The 7,237-nt window shown below is 39.2% G+C and overlaps 1 long non-coding RNA gene across 1 annotated transcript; it reads right to left on the reverse strand.

Moving 5' to 3' along the window:
* Positions 1-830: 830 nt before the first annotated feature.
* LOC115427400 (uncharacterized) lies at positions 831-6,626 on the reverse strand. The gene is made up of 3 exons (XR_003936488.1): positions 6,470-6,626; positions 1,580-1,583; positions 831-843 (listed from the first exon to the last, which is right to left on the reverse strand). It is a non-coding gene; the product is annotated as an uncharacterized LOC115427400 (long non-coding RNA).
* Positions 6,627-7,237: the final 611 nt, after the last annotated feature.

The following is a 7,237-nucleotide window of genomic DNA, read 5'->3' on the forward strand; positions in this document are numbered from 1 at the left end:
AACCAGACTGTAATGATGGTGGAGGGTCTTCAGTCTCTTCCTTCCATGTTCACATCATATTTGTTTTTTTTGTTTTTTTTTTAAGCTCATATCAACTGCTATTTCATATTTTGGATCAATGTGTGCTCCTTCACTATGTCCGTGTGAAACTTGCGCGGATTTAAAGTTCCGCATCGAACGATGTCTTTCATTTCTTTTTCTCATCATACTGTGCCGTTCAGTACAGCTGTGCACCGAACCGAACAGGTGTGTACCAAAACGGTTTGGTACGTGTACCGTTACAGGCCTAATACATATACAGTACAGGCCAAAAGTTTGGACACACCTTCTCATTCTTTGCATTTTCTTTATTTTCATGACTATTTACATTGTAGATTCTCACTGAAGGCATCAAAACTATGAATGAACACATGTGGAATTATGTACTTAACAAAAAAGTGTGAAATAACTGAAAACATATCTTATATTCTAGTCTCTTCAAAGTAGCCACCCTTAGCTCTGATGACTGTTTTGCACACTCTTGGCATTCTCTTGATGAGCTTCCAGAGGTAGTCACCTGAAATGGTTTCCTAACAGTCTTGAAGAAGTTCCCAGAGATGCTTAGCACTTGTTGGCCCTTTTGCCTTCACTCTGCGGTCCAGCTCACCCCAAACCATCTCGATTGGGTTCAGGTCCGGTGACTGTGGAGGCCAGGTCATCTGGCGCAGCACTCCATCACTCTCCTTCTTGGTCAAATATCCCTCACACAGCCTGGAGGTGTGTTTGGGGTCATTGTCCTGTTGAAACATAAATGATGGTCCAACTAAACGCAAACCGGATGGAATGGCATGTCACTTCAGGATGCTGTGGTAGCCATGCTGGTTCAGGTTGCCTTCAATCTTGAATAAATCCCCAACAGCGTCACCAGCAAAGCACCCCCACACCATCACACCTCCCCCTCCATGCTTCACGGTGGGAACCAGGCATGTAGCATCCATCCGCTCACCTTTTCTGCGTCGCACAAAGACACGGTGGTTGGATCCAAAGATCTCAAATTTGGACTCATCAGACCAAAGCACAGATTTCCACTGGTCTAATGTCCATTCCTTGGGTTTCTTGGCCCAAATAAATCTCTTGTGTTTGTTGCCTCTCCTGAGCAGTGGTTTCCTAGCAGCTATTTGACCATGAAGGCCTGATTCACACAGTCTCCTCTTAACAGTTGTTGTAGAGATGTGTCTGCTGCTAGAGCTCTGTGTGGTATTCATCTGGTCTCTAATCTGAGCTGCTGTTAATTTGCGATTTCTGAGGCTGGTGACTCAGATGAACTTATCTTCAGCATCAGAGGTGACACTTGGTCTTCCTCTCCTGGGGCGGTCCTCATGTGAGCCAGTTTCGTTGGAGCGCTTGATGGTTTTTGCGACTGCACTTGGGGACACATTCAAAGTTTTTGAAATTTTCTAGACTGACTGACCTTCATTTCTTAAAGTAATGATGGCCACTCGTTTGTCTTTACTTAGCTGATTGGTTCTCACCATAATATGTATTCTAACAGTTGTCCAATAGGGCTGTCAGCTGTGCATCAACCTGACTTCTGCACAACACAACTGATGGTCCCAACCCCATCAATAAGGCAAGAAATTCCACTAAGTAACCCTGACAAGGCACAGCTATGAAGTGAAAACCATTTCAGGTGACTACCTCTTGATGCTCATCAAGAGAATGCCAAGGGTGTGCAAGGCAGTCATCAGAGGAAAGGGTGGCTACTTTGAAGAAACTAGAATATAAGAGATGTTTTCAGTTATTTCACACTTTTTTGTTAAGTACATAATTCCACATGTGTTCATTCATAGTTTTGATGCCTTCAGTGAGAATCTACAATGTAAATAGTCATGAAAATAAAGAAAATGCGAAGAATGAGAAGGTGTGTCCAAACTTTTGGCCTGTACTGTATGTATATATATATATATATATATATATATATATATATATATATATATATATATATATATGAGAGAGAGAGAGAGTACTGTGCCAAAGTTTTAGGCTGCATTCAGATTTGTTGTTTCTGCAGCGTTGAAATGAACATGCATATTTATTTCTCATTCTCTTTTCTTCATTTACAACAAGAAAATACAAGAAATATGTACACAGCCTTAAAGACACACCAAAAATGGAACTAAATGGGCTCTAAATGTTACAGTCCGTATTTAGTATGACACCTGACCCTATGACAAGAAGCAGCAAAAAATGTTAGAAACATCTGGCATGTGTTGAATGAAACCTTTCATAAATAATCAGAAAGTGAATGCCAAACATTTCATCTTGTCCGAACAAAAGGATTAAAGACATGTTGGCTGAGTCCCAGTTCATCCCTTGGCCCTCCCCCTCCCCCTTACCTCTACCTCTTGGTTTTGCATATACATGTGAAGGGGTAGTGTTGTCCAGATTCTCAATTAGATAGCTGGAGAGGAAGGCGGAGGGCTGTATAGCCCTCAAAATGGAGATTTTCCAGGACCACACTACAAGCAGAGGGGTAGCAGGAATTTCCCATAATTCTGTTTGAATCGTTGACAACATGGAGGTAAACACAGCCAAAAAGTGCAGCAGTGTGATAAAAGAAACACACAAATGTACGTGTTTTCTTCGTAAACAGCTTAATCATTTGATCGAACATGTAATGCCATTTCAATGAGTTATAGATCGCATTTCTGCAGTTTATAGTTGATAGCCGCAAAAAGATGACCAAAGGCCATGGAACAGAGATGGTTACAGCTGCTGATGGCATGATGAATACTTTCAGGAACCAAGTTGTCGTATCTGTTTATAACAGCATCGATGACCGCTGATGATGTAACAGGTCGCGAAGGGTTGTCCCATTTCATAGGAGAATGTTTCAACCCCTAACCCTTGCAGCTCTGTTTCAAGGGGTAGTGCCAAGTGCAAGGGCCAAGGGGTAGGGGTAAGGGGGAGGGGCTAAGGGATGAATTGGGATTGGGCCGTTAAGTGTAAAAGGAAGGTCACACTAAATACAATCCCTTTGGTTTATAGAAGCTGTTTTTTTCACTGAAACTTATTTTTACTGCTGTACTTATTTTACTGTTGCACAAAATTCAAACAGTAATTTGTACAATATGTGCTAGACAATGTATTATAATATGATAATTAAAGAAATATGCATAATACATGTGCAAAAATATAGTTTTTACCCCTCGGCGGCGAGTGGCCAAAGGGGTATTGTAAACGTTTTGTTGTCTGTTCGTATATCTGTCCATTCTGGCTGAGGGGTATTAGTTCGGAGTGTGTTATGTTTTGTAATTATAATTATGAGGTTAAAAGGTGAAGTTAAACAGTCTGATGGCCACAGGCAGGAATGACATCTATCTGATCTCCTGTGACCCTTTCAATGGTTAGTATGAACAATTACTGATGCATTTTAGGTCACGTTTAGGTACATGTGGTGAACAAAAGCTTTCATTTCAGTCTGTTTATAACAGCGTTAAAGCTGCTATCGCTTTGCTCCATGTTTCACAAATTGTCTCCTGCTCAGAGCATGAATGTGTGCATATTTTATTTTTAACTTCATATCAAAGGTGAGGAAAATAAAGCAACACCACTGCTTACTCCAGTCGTCTAATTAGCATTTGGTGTGCAGATCCTCTTCATTGCCGAATAATAATTTAATAATGAAAGAAAGGGTGAAAAATTGCAGTAAAGAGTTTTAATCATTGTTACAAATAAAGATGAGTTGGAGTTTGACCTTGAGCAAACAACAAAAACACACAAGGAGCGAACGAAAAACAAGAACAAGAAAACAACAACAGCTCGTGTAACTTTTATTACCTGCCTGTAAACAAGGTAGAAGTCAGAGCAAATTATATAAGTGAAGTGTCTGAACCCGTGCTTATGCAGATGAGCTATCATTTGCAGAGTGTCAGTTTTCTTCAAAGGGAGGGAACGACTTCAAAGCGAATGTGCAGATAGTGAATGGGTCATTTCACTAACAAGAGACAAGCAGAGAGTATCAGTCTTATAGCAGAGTCTTCTAACAAACCCTCAGCTTAATGATTAGTGTGAATAGATGCATGCAAATGACACACTTCTGTTATATTCTTGTTAGTGCTGCTTTGATGAATGTTTACAACAAATCATCCCTCTATTGCTGCTGCTTGTGTTGAACATTTCCAAATGGATTCAGTGGCTGCAGGTTTCTTGCAAAAAAAAAAAAAAAAAAAAAAAATTATAATAATAATATTCCACCATATGTTCATGTTTGGATTAATGTGTTTTTTATGTTATTTTTAGAATACACTCATTTTCAACACAATCAGGCTGTGTGGTGATAATAAATAGACTAATGACAAACACAATGCTGCAGCCCATATTTGCAGTTTTTGCAGCTGGTCCTGGAATTATGCCATTTTTAGGATTAATAGCAAGCTCGTCACGGTTTTTATGTGTAAAATCGGAAAATTAGACCACCAGCTTTTTGATATAACAATAAGCCAGATACTAGTAATTATGTCAAAAATGGTTAAACAACTAAAAAAAAGTGGCACAATTAATAGAAAGGAACCATAGCATTGCTTATTTCAGTGTTTTTCAACACTGGAATTCAAATGGGGTCGCCTGAAATTTCTAGTAATTTATTAAAGAAATAAAAATAAAAAATTACTAATAAAAAATATATGGTGAGTTGAGAGAAACAATCCCAATCCATAAAAGACATGACAAACTGTTAAGCTGAAGCTGAAGCACTGTGGTACTGTTTATCTGTCAAATGTTCATTGTGGTCGGTTTAAGATGCTGCAGCTCTTTCATAATTCATAGTTTGAGTTATTGTTTTTTTTCCAGACTGATCTCATGAAATCGCGTTGTATGCGACGCCAGTTTATTGCATTTGGCGTGCTATATGTACGCATTTTCATCCTTTCGCGTGTTATTTAACACCATTTAATGGCATGTCAATGCGCTAGCCACTAATCGCTAACCCTAACCACTAATCATGCTAGCCAGTAACCACGCTAATCGCTAACCCTAAACCAGGGGTCGGCAACCTGCAGCTCCGGAGCTGTATGCGGCTCTTCATCCTCCTTGTAGTGGCTCCTCCCTTTACTGCGGTCAAGCCAGCTGCAATTCTCCTCTGCATGGTCAAGCCAGCCACTAGAGTTTTTCTTGTGCGCTACTCTTTCGACAATTACAGTAGATGAGCTGCATGGAATGAATGTGCCTGCCGGACCACAAAAGTAAGGGTTAATTTATGCTCTACGTTAAAGACGCAGACGGATGGATGGTTCTGTCCGTCCTTTGTATACTGCATTACTCACATAATTCTGTCCGTTTTCCGGAAGAATATGGAGCAGTACAACTTGGAACTGTGGAGGCAGTGTTGAGTTTTGAAGAGAATAATTTCCATAAATAGCGATACTTTTCATAGAGTGACTGTATGAGTATGAGTACTGTGTACTTTTGGGGTAATCCTACAACAGATTCCCTTCCAAGCTGCAAAAGTGTGTTTTTTTGTCTGAAATAGGCTTTAAGACCAAATTCAATGATGAATAAAATAATTTTTTCCAATAAGTACCTCATGAATTTAGTATATTTGGTATTAGTACTTCATATACTATTAGCACAAATACCATGAACTACTTTTACTGTGTACTTTTGGAGCAATCATACTCAAAAATCCCTTCCAAGCTCCAAAAGTGTTTGTTTTTTCATCTGAAATAGGCTTTAAGACTAAATTAAATGATGAATAAAATAAATTTTTCCAATAAGTACCTTGTCAGTTTGGTATTTTTGGTGTTAGTACTTCATATACTATTAGTATAAATACTATGAAATACTTTTACTCTGTACTTTTAGAGTAATCATACTCCAGAATCCATTCCACACTGCACTTCTGTTTGTTGTATTCAGTGGATGTAACAGATAAAATGTAACAAAGATTAAAACTTTTAAAAGTTTATAAGCTCTGTAATTTTTTGCGGCTCCAGACTATTTTTTTTTGGCGGAAGAGGGGGCAAAATGGCTCTTTTGATAATAATGGTTGCAGACCCCTGCCCTAAACCTAACCCTAAACGTTAATTGTGCTAATTGCTAACCCTAAACCTAACCGCTAATCACGCTAATTGCTAACCCTAAACCTAACCCTAACTGCTAATTGCGCTAGCTACTACTCACGCTAATGGTATGCTATTTTATGTGGCGTAAACATACATGCTGAAAACTTATATTGTGTACAGATAACACGTCAATTAAAAGTGGCGTGCTATCTGTATGCAATTCATGATAACACCTTGTACCTAACGAGTAACATAAAAATTTACTTTCCATAGAGGGTAACTAAGTAACGTAATGGGTTACTTTTTTTAAAGAAGTAATGAGTAATGAGCAAAAGTTACTTTTTAAAGTAACTTCCCCAACACTGCCTATGGGTGAAGGTGGGGTGCACCCTGGACACCTCGCCAGTTCATCACAAGGCAAATCATACAGAGACGAACAACCAATCACTGTCATATTCACTCCTATGGGCAATACAGATTAACCAATTAACCTATCAGTGCATGTTTTTGGATGGTGGGAGGAAACTGGCATACCCGGAGAGAACTCACACAAACATGAGGAGAACATAAAGACTCCACACAGAAAGGTCCCTTAAGTTCAACCAAAAATAACTTGTACCTTAATGATGACAGGATAAATATATAAAGGAAAGGAACAGCTCATGGTCCAGAACATACCACATCATCTGCAAACATGGCAGAGGTAGCGTTATTTCCTGGACTTCTATGGCTGCCAGTGGAACTGGGTCACTGGTGTTTATTAATAATGTGAATGCTGATACTTTGTTGAAGGATCACGGTGGATTCTGAAGTGTATATGGGTATACTCTCTGCTCAGATTCAGTCAAATGCTGCAAAATTGACAGCATGGTGATTGACATTGCAGATGGATGATGTCCCAGGGCATACTGGAAAAGCAACCAAGTATCTTTTGAAGGTAAAGAAATGGGATGTTCTTCAGAAGCCAAGTCAGCACACGTTTCACTTATATTTAATCATATTTAATCTCCCCATCTGTCTGTAAACACCTGACACACACACAGCCAAAACATCAAGTCACACAGACCTAAAAATAGAGACCAGAGAAGTGGGAGGAGTTCTAGTTTCCTCCCAGACCACTTAAATTTAACAGTAGGATAAAAGGTCATCTGTGGAACTTTTGCTATTGACACTAAAAACATATTGATGTTCTGCAG

This window comes from Sphaeramia orbicularis, chromosome 10 (genome assembly GCF_902148855.1).
Source record: "Sphaeramia orbicularis chromosome 10, fSphaOr1.1, whole genome shotgun sequence".
Taxonomy (NCBI): Eukaryota; Metazoa; Chordata; class Actinopteri; order Kurtiformes; family Apogonidae; genus Sphaeramia; species Sphaeramia orbicularis.